Below are 15,373 nucleotides of genomic sequence, written 5' to 3' on the forward strand. Positions count from 1 at the left end.
CGCAGAGGAACTGGAATTGCCCTGCCAGGCCCAAAGCCTTCCAAAGTACCAGTTGCCAAGGCTTCAGATACACAAGGCAAGTGCCAGGGTCCTGGAGGGAGCAAGGACGAAAAAAAACATGAAATAAAGGAGATGCAGATGTAGAAGTGAATATTAGAATTATTATCCCTCCCATGGCCAGGCTACCTGTTTTCAATCCAGAGGAATACGTAGCTGTTTTTCCAAGAAGGTCTGTTAAACCCTTTGACAGGACAGCACATTGGGAGTCCTGCTTTGCCTCCAGTTGTTGACTGGGCTGGGTGACTTGGGCTGAGCCAGTAAACATACCTTGGCCTGGATTTCCTTCACTGGGAATAATACCTGTTCTGCCTGCTTCATGGGGTTGTTGCAAAATCTGATAATGGACATCACCTTTCTGCAAAAACCATAAAGCATGCTTCAAATGGAAGGTGACAATATTACTATTCCAATGACTGGGAGCCCTTCAGAGGTTTGGCCTGTGGGTAGAAACTCCTAGACACTTGGTTCTTTAGCCGTCACTTTGCATACCCCTCTTCCAAGCAGGATAGCCCTGACAGGCAAAGGGTGGGGGATGGATCAAATGTCCAAGAAGGCAAAGCTGGACACCTCAGTCAGATATTCTAGGCTCACCAGCTTCCACGGATGCCAAGTTATTTCTCACACTGAATCTAAGTCTTTTCTTTTACTACTTATGCTTGCTTCCTCCTGTTCTGCCTGAAGATTTGCTCTACTTGTTAAAATATGATATCATTTTTAGTGTTTACCCAGTGAAAACACTCACTATTGAAGAACATGACCCAAAGTTGCTAAATTGCAATCCCTAGAGTATGGAGTCCAAGTGTAATAAAAACCAAGCATATGTTTTTGGAAGTAGCTAAGGACAGAGTTAACCCTCAAACTTCTTTATAAAGTTTCAGTCTCTTCCCTAACCTTTTCCCAGACTCAGGTCATTTTACTCTCCACAGGAATTTTTGGGGGGCTTCTATTTTGGGGAGAAATACCTGCATGTGTCTTCAAAACGTTGAGAGCTCAGCATTAGTGCAAGAACATTTGTTAAGTGTGCTTTTAATCATGGAAGGATAATAAGGAATTCCAATTAAGATAAAATTTGGAGGGACTTCCCTGGTAGCGCAGTGATTAAGAATCCGCCTGCCAATGCAAGAGACACGGGCTCGCTACCTGGTCCGGGAAGATCCCACATGCCGCAAAGAAACTAGGCCCATGCGCTACAACTACTGAGCCTGCGCTCTAGAGCCTACAAGCCACAACTACTGAAGCCCACGAGCCTAGAGCCCGAGCTCTGCAGCAAGAGAAGCCACCACAATGAGCAGCCCCTGCTCGCCACAACTAGAGAAAAGCCCGTGCGCAGCAACGAAGACCCAACACAGACAAAAATGAAAAAATAAATTTATTTTTTTTAAAAAAGGTAAACTTTGGAAATCATCAAGGAAGTTTGGTTTATGGTGGGAAAGGTCATGCCTTGGTTCTACTCCATCTAAGGCCTTTACCTTGCCGGGTTCATTTCCCCTCTCTGTACTCCAAGCACTTTCAATTATGGACTACTTCTCTTGGCTATGAACTTGGATAAATGCTACCTTGTTAGCTAATAGTACCCTTAATTATATTAATGATTAATAGCTAATTAGTCATAATGCTATAATACTTACATGGAGGCTTCCTTTCTTTCTGCAGCTCCCTGTCTCAAGCGCACGCGCGTGCGTGCACACACGCTCACACACATATCCCCTTCCCTATTTCTGGCCACAGAACAAGCACGGCTCTAAATATGTTCTTCTGACCACCCTGGGTGATCTCTAAATTTCTCGTTTTTATTAGCTGTCCCATTACTCTAGCGAATGACCACTACTGCTTATATTTTGCCTCTTCTATTTCTGTCTTCTGTCACTCACACTGCTCTTCAGTAACAAGGAGGCCAGAGTCAAGTTGTTTGTTTTCTTACCTTATTTCACAAACCAAAAAAGCTCTTTTACTTCTAAATCTCACTCGGGCCTACTTTTCTTCACTTCACCTTTCCCTAATCTTAACCCGCCCCCTACTTCGTGGAATCCCACCCCGCAGAACCCAAAGCTCCCTCCCACTCTATGTTTTGGCTTCCTTTCAGCAGCCACGCCCCCAAACCCAAGGAAAGCGGTGCGCACGCGCACTCCACGCCTTTACCTGGGTGCCTGGGAGTGGGTGGAGTGGGGGAGGCGGGGGTGGAGCGGGAATCGGCAGTTTTGTGGGCGGTGGAGCGCTCACAATGTGGCAGGAGGGAGAAAAGGTGCGCCGGGCCTGGCCCCGAGGGCTGCGCATGCGCGCCGCCGCGCCCAGCGGCCGGGATGCCAGGGGGCGGGCGGAGGGAGGTGTCGGGCTCCCCGTAGGGCGGGGGGGCCGGAGAGGGAAGGGGCCGCGGGCGCGCGCGCGCTCTCGCCGCCGCTCGCCCTCCTTCCCTCCCTCCCTCCCTGCCCTCCTCTCCGCACACACAAGCACACACGCACACCCCCTCCCCTGCCTCCCTCCCCGCGCGCCGCCCGCCCCGCCGGCCCCGCTCGCCCTCGCGCGCTCGGAAGGGAGTCGCGAGACGTCGGAGCGGCGGCCACGTAGCGCTGCGGCGGCGGCGGCGGCGGCGGCGGCGGCGGCGGCCGAGGCCGGGACTGCGGAGCGGCCCTGAGGACAGACGTTGGGCAGGGGGGAGGGGCCGGCCCGGCCGGCGGTTGTTACTCGAGCGCCGCGGCTACAGGCCCCCCGCCGCAGGGATGGACCGCCGAGGCGGCGGTCGGGGCGGCGGAGGCGGAGGCGGCCGGCCCGGGTGAGTAGGGGCCCCTGCCCCCAACGCACACGCCACAGTCGCGGCTGCGCCCCTGGCAGCAGCCCTTCCTCTCCGCCGCCCGCTGAGCCGACTGGGGCTCTGGGCGCCGGGTGAGCCCTTCGCCAAGGCAGCTGCGTCCAGTAGGCCGGAGCAGCCCCCATCCGGCGGGGAGGCCCGGGGCGCTGCGCTCTTCTGGCCCCGAGCCTGGGCCGGGGGCGCCCGCTTCTGCACCTTCTCTCCCTCCTTCCCGGACCCGGGCTGGACTCCAGTTTTGCAGGGTCCGCTCGCCCCGCGGCCGGAGGGGAGGCTGGTGTTGCACGGGTTAGCGGGCCGAGGGGGAGGTTTGCACCGGTCCTCCTCCGAGCATTCGCCTGCCCTGAAGCTGGTGGCTTGCACCCCCTGCCTCCCCTTCCCTGTGGCTGCGCCCAAACCCCCAACCCCCGGGAGTATTGTGCCGCCTGAGATAAAATGTATCTAGCGTACACCCGCCCAACACTCACCCGGAGGGTAATGCAGACCTTTCTCCACCCCCACCACCTTCTCCCTTCCAATCAGGCTCTGCTTGAGATTCTTAGATGGGAGCCACTAAAGGTAGTGACACCCGCGTTACATCTGCACAGAACGTGTTCATTGTCGAGGAATGTCTCCTGTAGAAATGATAAATGCCCCTGCCTCACCCTCGAAGACTGTCTTCACGATTTAAGATCCCATATGCTCTTCTTGAAGAGAGCCAGTCTTTGATCACATCTAGCATATCCCTCCCCCACAGAACACACACACACACACTTCCTGATTGCGGAACAGTCCCTGTCATCGCGGATCCATTGTCAGGAATGGCTTGTGCCAATCAAAGGAATGTGCTTTTGCCTTTGGAGAAGAGTGCCTTCCACAACCATGTTCTCAGGATGGTGCTGCGTGAGTCTGTCTTTGATTGTCCCGTGTTCAAGCATCATTATTTCAGTGTTTCCCCTATATGCATCTCCCATGGACCCTCAGTAATACCTGAGTGATGCTTTTTTCCCAGTTAATTACATACATATGGTGTGGGGGAATTTCGTTGTATTTTAAATTTCATTTATTTTTGTTGTAATTTTTAACATCTATGGTCAAGGCATAGTAACTATATAGGGTAATATTTTGGGAAGAACGTGTATTTTTTCCCAGAGATGGCCAGGTCCATATTGTTCTGGGAATGGCAACTAGCACATGCTTTGTTGACACATGTGTATGCTTAGGGAATGAAGAGCTGCTGTGGCTGGCATGTGAGTATGCAGGTGATGTTTCCATGTAGGGCTGATTTGAGAGTGGTGAGCTGTACTGTGATAGGCAGGCATCTTGGATTGTATCAGGACTGTGCACATGTCTTCAGATAGATACTACCTTTAGTATAATTTTGTTTAAAATGTTCACTGCTGAGTTTTAGGGATTCTGGAAAAGTCTACTTCAGTGGTTCTTAACCTTTCTTTGGAGTCATGGAAGCCTTTAGGACCCTCTTCTCGGTGAAATAGACACACATAATTTTGTATGCAATTACAGTCATCTTGAGCCTGGTCCTGGGACCTCAGGTTAAGATCTATATTAGGCAAAAGTGAAAGGAATTTGAGGTTTGTGTTTTGCTTTGTTTTGTTTCTCTCTTGAGGATTGGCATTACTTTGGTCCTGAGCAATAAGCCACAAAGTAGATTAAATATGTATCCTTGTGTTCTGTTCTTTGATTACAGTGAGTTAGGTATTTGTAAGGTATCATTTCCCTGTCTTCCTGTAAAGAGATGTATGTGAGAGTTTCAGAAACAGTTAAAACTGAACTCAAAATAACTTGCCTAAATTTGACCAGTTGATAATGTATATTCCTTGCACTATCTTCTAAATGTAGTAAATTTCAACAACAGTCAGTGGTCTGTTTTGTGATGCCAGTCTGGAATTGTTTTGTGTTCTTTGAGGTTGAGCCCATCTCTTAAAAGAAGGCCTTATCATTCCCGTAATAGAGCACATGCTCTGTGAAGATTTTTCAACTTTATTAAATATGATTTCATGTCTTTTTTCAGGATGATGTTGCCATCAGAATCATCCATTTTTAAATGTTGTTTTAGTGGAAGGATTTTCAATAAACGTGATTGAAGTGGCTTATATTACAGGTTATATATTTTTTTCATGTCATGCCTAAAGTTTTACTGTCACAAATTATTTACCTATCCTAAACTCAAAGTATTTCAAAGTTGCAAATATGTTGCTTTTCTTTGTCAGTGTAGTATAGTGACAAATCATTAAAATCTCAGGGGACAGTGTGCTTCCTTGATTTAATATTGCAGAACCTCTTCTAACCAGTCACTTACCTAGTTAAACACACACACACACCACAAAGCAGCTGATCATGTAACTCATATGGCTGTGAGAACAGCATTCTCTCTGCCAGATTCAGAGCTTGGAAGCTGGAAAACAATTGCATAGCAGTGAAACACTTACGGAGTAGTGGTGCCAGCAGCTCACTCTCATTAATACAAACAGCTTGCTTTAGTTTTTTCAATGCTCTTTGTCAGACACCCTTCTTCAGACACCCTTCCCTTGGGAGGTTTCAGATCAGCAGCTCCTACTCAAGGGAAACAGCACCTACTTTCTGCAACTGTGGCCTCAAGATCTGATTCGTGACACCCAGAGCTGTTTCCATTTCTGCTCTAAGTATGGGAAGTAATCTTGTAGTGTGGTAAGAAGATACTTTTCAAGTCTGTAGAAAAAAGTTGATTAGTAATGCTGCTGATGTGATTTTGTTTTTGAATGTCTGAAGCCTATCAAAGAAGTAAACCGTAAAAGTGAATTGCTTAAAAAAATCAGCTTTTTCTCAAGAGTTTTAGAAAATTTCACCAAAAATGTGAATACACTCTTGAGTTTCATTTCCCTTGTTCTAAAAAGTCAGTTGATTTTGAATCATAGCCTTTGGAACTAGTTATTCTGAAGGAGGTGACTGAGTTTCCTTGCTGGGAATTCCTGGGTCTTGTGCCATGGTTTTAGGTATGATATTTTTCTCATCTATTGTCATCATTTCAGACAGTTAGCACTTGAATTTACTTTGATAAAGGAGAGCTGCTGTTGGAGTTAGTGACTTTAGCTGAGGGAAGATCAGGGAGATGGCTCTTTGGAGCCAGGCAGAATGAAGTTTGAATAAAGTGCCACTGTCTTTATGGCATTAGAGAAGTCACCTTGATCTCTCTAGCCTCAGTTTCCTCATCAGCAGAACAGGATTTGTTATAGGTATTAGACATAATATATGCAAACTTCTAGAACAGTTCCTGGTACATATGCACATTAAGGACTCAATAAATGGTAGGACACAAGTGATGTGGGAGTGAAACTACAGATCATTTTGGCTTACAGGATTTAGAGGGCTGGTTCTGCGATCTGCATACTTTCATCTGTGCTGATTTGGGATGAAAAAATTGCAAATATTTGACTTGGAGCATACCTAAGACTTGCAGGTGCACTGTGCTTATTGGAACTTTGATTTGTTGCTCTATGGCTGGCTGAACTTCGTGGAGACAATAAAACTTGGCTCCAAATTCTACAGTGTGACCCACAGGCTGTGCTTGTTTTAAGCCTTCACAGAGCTTATGCAGTGAAAGGGGTGTTTTTTAGGACATTAACGTAACTCAATAAGTTCTGTGTCCAGAGTTGAATCATGTGCAAAGCCTTGTGTAAATTTTCATGGTTAATGCAAGCCACAAAGTGCTTGGTAGAATCAGTGAAGGCATCAGATGCTTTAGTTACTCTGTTTGTTTATATAGCAGTTACCTTTGATTTTTGAAGACACTTATGAACATTTTTTCTTAAAGAATTCCCATTGCTCTTCTGAGGTTTTTATTCAAAAAGGCAGTTTTATGGTAAAATATGACATTATCTTTTTCCTTTTTTAAATATAGTTTAAGAGACTGCTTACTTTGAAAAGTAGATTCAAGAGCATGTATACAGTTTTATTCAGTGCGTAGAGCATTTAAAATAGGATTTCTTGGTGCTCGCTTCAGCAGCACATATACTAAAATAGGATTTCTTGGGTTCTATAGAATTAAATTATTCTGTCATTTTTGCAGAATATCACTGTGTTAAGTCTATGAACCCACCAAAGTTAGCTAGAGACTTTTCAGATAAGGTAGACACATCAGTAATGCATTAGGATTTACCTCAAGGCAATCTGCTAAGCCTTATTTTCTTTTATTATTGAGCCACCTAGGGGCTTGCCCATCAGTGGAATCAGTCACTAGTATTGGGTTGCTGATAAAGAGGGATTGGCAAATAATCTTAGACTCTCAGACTTTGCAGAATACTTGAAAAAACTTAACCTCGGCCAGAATGTATAATATTAATAACACCATCATTAATGCTATGTGAGCCCAGACTGACTAAACAAATAAAATTTAGATGATTGAGTTACATATTTTTTTCTCAACTATAATACATTTTGCTAAGTAAAATTTTTCTTGGAAAGGGGTGCTATTTTTTTAATTATTATTTTTTCTAGTTTACTCAAATCAAATGGCTTAGCAGATAGCTAGTTGCTTTTGTCAGTTTCTTGATAGATGAATCAGTGTGTGGTGAGAAGGGTTTGTTGGAAGAGAATAAGAAGGGAAATGTTGCAAAGAATGGCTCCTTAGCCTGATTTTTTGGTCTTTAATATGCATGTGGCATCAGAGGGTTGTGACTCTACCTGGATTTCACCAAGATATGCAGTGATGGGTGATGCTAGTGTAGAATATAGTCTTTTACACATTTATACTTTTCAGCTTTGGAATTTTGATTCAGTTTGGGGAATTCAGTGGAATATAACTTCTTAATTACACTGCATGAGCTATAAAATGAGTTCTATAACTAGGTCCTTATGAATTGTTTTCACCCTTCTGAATGTATCATTTTAATAGATCTAGAGTAGTATCAGTGGCCTAGAAACATTGAAATACATGGGAAGTGTTTCATTTTTTGAGGGAGTGGCAAGGAGAGTGTTTATGATCTCAATTTTGTGCATAAATATGTATTTTTTCCCAGTTCCTCTTAAAACTGTGACCCAGATGCCCAGGGACTTTTCCTGTATTAATATTCTAGGAGCTAGAGTTTGAAGTTACCTTGACTGAAAGATCCTGATCCTGAGCCCTTCAGTTTTCTTTTTAGCATACCAAGCATACAAAGTCATTTAAATTAACTCATCAAAAGTTTGGAAAAAACCTAAATGCCCATCAGTAAGAATTGAATAAGTAAATTAACATATATTCATGCTATTGAATAAATTTTATATGGCTACAAAAACGAATGAAGAAACTATATATTACTATGGAAAATCTCTCAGCCATATGTAAGTGTAATACAGTATGTACTCATTTTGAGTATGGCTTATAAGATGCACCCATATCATTATATGTAAGAATAATTAGTTTATTCTCATATAATATTCCATTGTATGCTTATATTGTAATTTATTTCTCCATTCTACCATTAATGGACATTTGAATTGTTTCTGGTATAGCTGTCATGAGTAATGCTGCTCTATTCACTGTATTCTCTCTGTATTTAAAATTTTTGATCCATGCAAGTGTATACTACATAATTTTTTTAATTTAAAAATTATCTCATTTCAAATGGCTAGTTTCCTCCTGTCAGGTTGTGGTAAAGAAAGTATACACTTCGGCATCCATTCCAGCTTGTCGGGGATTTTAACAATAACCAAAGGACAGTTTATTCTGCCTTTCAGTATCTCCTCAACCTTTTCATCACCTCAAATGAAAAGTTAGATTTTTTTTCTTAAAAATGACTTGTGTCTAAGGTCAGGTGGTACAGTGAGTACCAAAAAACATGTCCAGAGAAGCCAACTGTTGCAGGGTTGTACTGTTCTAAATCTAGAGCTGATGTTTATTTAATCCCTGTAACACTGTTTCTCGAACTTTTGGACCATGATCCACAGTAAGAAGCAGTATATGCATGCCTGCATTATTCACTCACATACATGTCCCCACCCACAACTGAAACAAAAGCTTCGTGAAACAGTATTTACCCTTACCATCTGTGAGGCAGTCTGTTATTTTACTCTATTTCATTTGTAAAAATTGGGTTGGGACAGACAGTTTGAAAATCACTGCCCTAAATAGAGCTTAACAAAAAGTATTTTCTTGAAGTAGATGCTAAGCAAATGCTTACTGGATTAAACGGGGGTGGGGGAGTGATAAAACGAAAAGCTGGGCTTAAAGGTACGAGTTTGAAAGTAGAAAGCTAAGAAATGTGGCATGAAGAAAATCATCATATGTATGACCTTACTCCATACAGAGGGGCAATTCTTAAAGACCTGAAACTCTGGAAAGGTTAAGGTTAGATTCTCATTTTGCCTAGCATTTACTGTGTTCTTCTGAGAGGTAGGACACCTACTGTTACTTAATACACACACACACACACACACACACACGCACACAGACGAGCACTGGCTACCTGTTTGTTCATTAAGTTAGGTAGAATTGAGAGGACTAAGAAATATGTACAAACTAATACATACAAATATATACAGTGTAATCTTCTTTAACACAGAGTCTGGTTTAAACAACAATTTGTGTAGAGTGGTTACAGAATAAAAATGCATCAAGGACTCAGTAGTGAATTTTTACTTCTATGTGAAAATCAGACGCTGGGCTTGGACTATATTTCAGAGACAGCTCTATCAGAAATGCGATCATCAGAACCTGCTTCTCTGGAAGGACAAAACTTAAAAGTTACTTGGTTGGAGTTGTCTTCCATTTCCATACCCAAAGTTATGTATACTGTGAATATGTCTATATTTTTATTTATTTATTTATTTATTTATATTTATCTACCCTTTAATTCTCATATAACCCTTTGAGGTAGGTATTATTATCCCCATTTTGCCAGCAGGGAAATTTAGACAAAATGAGGCTATGTAACTTGCCAAGTTGAATGTATTCTTTTCTTGGCATTGAGATTTTATAGGAAAAGACCCATCAAATCATTTTATTTTGCTAATTGAAAAATTAATTTTAAAATTGAATTTAAAAATCCATAAATATTTCTGGTTTTTAGAAGCCAGAGACTGAGTAAGTAATTTGTTTTAATTTAAAAAAAAATTTTTTTAATGTATTTTTGGGGGGCCATGCCGTGCAGCATACAGGATCCTAGTTCCCTGACCAGGGATCGAACCCACGCCCCCTGCGGTGGAAGCGCAGAGTCCTAACCACTGGACCACCAGGGAAGTCCCTGGGGTTTTTGTTGTTTGGGGTATTTTTGGCTGCATTGGGTCTTCGTTGCTGTGCACGAGGTTTCTCTAGTTGCAGCGAGTCAGGGGCTACCCTTTGTTGTGGTGCACAGGCTTCTCATTGCAGTGACTCCTCTTGTTGCGGAGCACAGGCTCTAAGCATGCGGGCTTCAGTAGTTGCAGCACGTGGGCTCAGTAGTTGCAGCACACAGACCCCTAGAGTGCACAGGCTCAGTAGTTGCAGTGCGTGGAAGGAAGTCCCTATTTTAATTTTTACATTAATGTACAGTAAAATTAACATTTTGGCATGTGTACAGTTCTTTGAGTATCAATGCCTGTATAGATTCGTGTAACCACCACCACAATCAGGATACAGAACAAGTCCATCACCCAAAGACTCCTTCTGTAATCCCTTTTCATTCATACTCTCCCCCATCCTCCACTCTGACAACCATTGATCTGTTGTCCATCTCTATAGTTTTGTCTTTTGGAGAATATGCTCTGTAAGTGGGATCATTCAGTATGTAACCTTTTGAGACTGGCTTCTTTCACTCAGCATAATGCCTGTGAGATTCATCCAAGTTTTTGTGTGGATCAACAGTTTGTTCCTTTTTATCGCCGAGTAATATTCCACTGTGTGGATGTACCACAGGTTGTTTATTCATTAACCAGTTGAAGGACATTTGGATTGTTTACAGTTTTGGGTGAATGTAAGTTCTCATTTCTCTAGAGTAAGTACCTAGGAGTGCGACTGCTTGATGCTATGGTGTGTGTATGTTTCACTTTATAAGAAACTGCCAAACTGTTTTCCAGAGAGATTGTGCCCTTTTGCATCTCCACCAGTAACATATGAAAGGCCCATTTGTTCTGCATCTTTGCGACACTTGAAATTGTCAGTATTTTTAATTTTAGCCATCCTAATGGGTATGTAGGAATAATTCATTTTGAGCCTTATGACCAGAATCTGGGTGATAGGCCCAGCTCTGCCATCAACTAGCTGTTGACCTTACAGGAACCATTTAGCATTTTAAAGCCTCACCTTGCCTCATCTCTCATATAATGGAGAATATTGAATGTGTTATAGGTTCTCTTGCAGCTCCCCAATTCATTGGTATGGAAAGATAAATCCTTGGCAAGAGGACAGATTTCTGTTGCTTGTGCAAAAAATATCTATTGACTGATCTCAGCTAAGGTACATATTTGTAAATAGAATCTAAGTGAAATAACTTGATATTTATAACTGTAGTTTAGCTCTAGCTAAGAAGAATAATACTGTGACGTGTCATGTCTATAAGCTAAAATTATATAGCTAATGTTGCAGTTAACATTGACAACCTAGAGTCTTTGGCTAATGTCTGATGTTTTTATAGTAGAACTATTTCTCAGCTTTCTAGGTTTATAGTTTACAGTAAGTTTAATAACAAATATTTTGCCATTTTCAGTTGTGAACAGGGGATCACTTTTTAAAAATTACATGTTTGGGTACTTAATGTCTTATTTGAGTGTGAACCAAATTGCTTCTATAGCATTATGAAGAATAGCTTTATTATTTTTCTAAAAAATTGTACAGGCTTATCCAAAATTATTTAAGGATTACAGAAAATATAAAGAAAAAAATAAAATATCTCCTTCCCCATCTTTACCCCTGTCCTGAGATATCTCTCAATATGAGCATATATATACATGGTTGTATATGCATAGTTTTACATAGTGAGATTGCATGATTCCATTCCCACATGTTCTTTAGTCTATTTTTTTCATGTGGACATATTTCTGTGTCTTTTAATATAAACCTATGTCATAATTCGGTTATATAGTATGCCAATGTCTGTGTATATCATTATTTATGTTTCAAATTTTTGTTAAATAGTGTTTTAACGAATGCCCCTTGTGTACACTTCTTTGTACACCTGTGGTATTATCTACTAATGAGGAATTCTTGATGGCTGGGTCCAAAAATATGCACACTTCACACTTAGGAAAATAGTGCCAAGCTGTTCTAAGGAAGGTTATTCCATATTCACATAGCATTCTGAGCTATAGTTGGCCATACCAGCTGATGTCAGAAGTCAGTCAGGTTATCTTGGCATTAGCCAGTTTGGGATTTAAGCCATAAAACATACCTATACATGTTTGTAGGTGGATCCTGCTGAAAAAACCCAGCCCGTTTCGTAACTGATCGTCTTTACCAAGTAAACCTGAAAAAGTTTAAAAAATCAAAGTTAAAAAAACAGTTTTTTAGGGAATTCCCTGGTTGTCCAGTGGTTAAGACTCTGAAGGCCCCAGTTCAGTCCTTGGTGGGGGAACTGAAATCCTACAAGCCTAGTGTCACAGCCCGCCCCCCACCACACACAAAAAAAAGTTTAAAAAAAACCTCACTTTTGAGAATAACTAATAAACCAGCTTGCTTTTTTAATTCACAGAAAATCTTTTAATTAATGTGATTATGTCAGTTTGTGTTATCCCAGTAAGTTCTCTTTTTTAAAATAAAAAATTTTTAATTTTGGAATAATTTTAGATTTACAGAAAAGTTACAAAGAGAGTACCTGTATACCACCTCATCCAGTTCTTTTCTTTTTTCTTCCTCAAAATGAACACATATGCATTTATTTCTTGGTTATAAAAAGAAAACCTTGGATTAAAATCTACACTTAAAAATATTATAATAACAGAGTACAACTAACTATATAGAAATATTATAAGTTATGATTGATAATCTTTAATAACTGTGTGGTCTTTTTGTGGTTTATGGAATAATGGTAGAGTTTAAGGTCCAATGCTCTTAAAAGTTTATTTTCCTTTTTTCTATAACTATGCTTCCATTTCCTAATCTATTACTGATACTTAGAGTTTTACCTAACAGCCATTTAAGATAAAATAATTTAGTCTTCCACATTACTCTGAAACTTAAATTGAAAACAAATATTTCTTTAAAAGCAATTACATATTTCCGTGCTTATTACTTGCTCCACATATATTATAAAAGTTGTGTGCTTTATTATTAGAGAAGTTAATCTGAAATCATTCTTAGCTAAATTCATTGTTCTCTTATAATTGTTAGAACAGGTAAAATAAAATGGTAGGAACATTAAAGTTGGAACATCTTTATTGTATGTTTGGCAAACTATGAAAATTAACATTTGAAAATTACTTCACTGTGTTGACATTTTGTTGTTTAGTTATAATAAAGGTAGAAATATGAAAATATTGCAGATGGTTATATCTTATGAATAAAGTAGAAAACCATATAAACACAAAGCATAATAATAACATTTGTATAGGATTTTGAGATATTTTTCACATATATTACTCTTTAAAAATTTTTTTTAATTAAATTTTTTATTGAAGTATAGTTGATTTACAATGCCATCTTAGTTCAGGTGTACAGCAAAGTGACTCAGATATATATATATATATATATTTTTTTTCTTTTTCAGATTCTTTCCCTTATAGGTTATTACAAAATATTGAGTGTAGTTCCCCTCATGTAGTTCTGTTATTGTTTACAGTCTTACATACACTAAAAAACCAACACTGGTACATTACTATCACTTTAACTCCAAACTTAATTCAGATTTCACTAGTTTTTCAACTAACATCATTTTTCTATTTGGAAACATCCTAAATCAATCTTTTAAACTCTATACTTGAATAAGCTTGAATATCTGTTCATAGATTAATTTTAGTCATACAGTGTACCTATGTATACACCATATATAATGTATCTGGATGTCTATATTTGTTTAGACAAATTTAAGTTTTCTTTGACCTTATTATCTTTGAAAGTTATCTTTTGATGTTCACAGTCATTCTCTCCAAGGCTATTTTAGGGTAGGTTTGAAGGTCTTTTTCCCCACCCTTCTTGTGTCCATGCAGAAAAATGGTTTATAACATGGATGAGTGTAGCTCTTGCACAGTGATAACCATTTTCAGTCCAGTTACAGGTCCCTGTCTCCAGGACCACATGGAAAATAGCCACCTTTTGTTTACTAGAAAATTAACTTGTGCCAGATGATTACACTGTCTGCAGTGTCTGGCTCTGAAAGAATATAAGTATTAAGCAGTTCTTGAAGGAGAAAAAGGTGCTGGTCTTGAGGCAGAATACCATTACAGATGGGGTACTACTTGAGTATCTTTCACTCTGCACTTGCTAATGCAGAAAATCCTTCCTGAGGCAAACCATGACATCCAAACTCTATATTAATTTAAATCATTCCCTGAAACAGTTTATTTTATGGAAGAGGAGGAAGAAATTGACAATATCACATGGATATGGATTTTTTAAAATCACTTTCCTCCCAGCTTAAACAGAACTGTTGAGTATTCTTTCCATTAGCTTACATGTCCTTTTAAAAGAGAATAAAAATCCTCCTAAGCATTCTACGAAACAAAAATGGTGGTCAAGAGAAGCTTCATGAAGAAAGTACTTTTGAGCTAGGTCTTGAAAGGTGGCTCGGATGTTATGGTCATATGGATGGCGGGGGAATGATGTTCTAGGTAGAAGGAAAGAATGACACAGTCTAAGGTTTAAAAGTGGAAAAAGTCAAGGTTCATTTGAAAAGTAGCATGAAGATGTTAGGTGGGAGGGGAGGACTTTGGGAGCCAAGACTGAAAAAGTCAGTTGGGCGCAGACGGTGGAGGGCTCTTGAATGCTTTGCTAAGGAACTGAACTTTATTCCAAGGCTTTAGAAACCAGTAAAGGTTTGTAACTAGGGAGTGACATGATCCAAATTCTTTAGGAAAATGTAGTTTAAAAAAATCTCTGTGTAAGGTGGTTTGAAAGAGGGAGGCAGAGAGACTGTTGTAATCTGTGTATGAGATGATGAGGGCCTGAACTCAGAGGAGATGTTAGCAATTGGAACAGGGAGGACAGGGCAGTTTTTTAAAACAGGACTTGTTGGTTCATTAGATATTGGGGTAAGGTAGAAGGAACAAGCCCAAAGTGAATATGAGGTTTGGATCCTCAGTCAGAGACTATAGCTGCTTCATTTGGATCTTCCACAAACTTGACCGTAAAATAAGAACTTAAAATCAATAGCATCCTAGAACTGAGGAAAAGTATGTAGCATCCTTGTTTTAGAAACAATAAAATGGAGCTTAGAACTGAGAATACATGATATTTGCTGACTCATGATGGAGGGAGAAAACGAGGAAAGGAAGAAGGTAGTTTTTCATTTAATGGTGAGAACCGTGGCTATGGCCTGTGCTTACATCTGACTTTTATACAGTGAAATGCTTACAGCCATTGTACTTACGGTGATAGCAACACCACAACACTGACTGAATAAGAAGAGAATCCTGGTCACCTCATAG

General features: G+C 40.3%; 1 protein-coding gene across 2 annotated transcripts in view; it reads left to right on the top strand.

Moving 5' to 3' along the window:
* Positions 1 to 2,644: 2,644 nt before the first annotated feature.
* The window catches only part of ZNF652 (zinc finger protein 652), a 70,140-nt gene continuing 57,411 nt past the window's right edge, over positions 2,645 to 15,373 (top strand). For both annotated transcript variants that reach the window (XM_059047079.2, XM_067020746.1), the window contains exon 1: positions 2,645 to 2,830. The gene's annotated coding sequence lies outside the window, so the exon portion shown is untranslated. The remainder of the gene's footprint in view (positions 2,831 to 15,373) is intronic.

The sequence above is a fragment of the Kogia breviceps genome, chromosome 19 (genome assembly GCF_026419965.1).
Source record: "Kogia breviceps isolate mKogBre1 chromosome 19, mKogBre1 haplotype 1, whole genome shotgun sequence".
Taxonomy (NCBI): Eukaryota; Metazoa; Chordata; class Mammalia; order Artiodactyla; family Physeteridae; genus Kogia; species Kogia breviceps.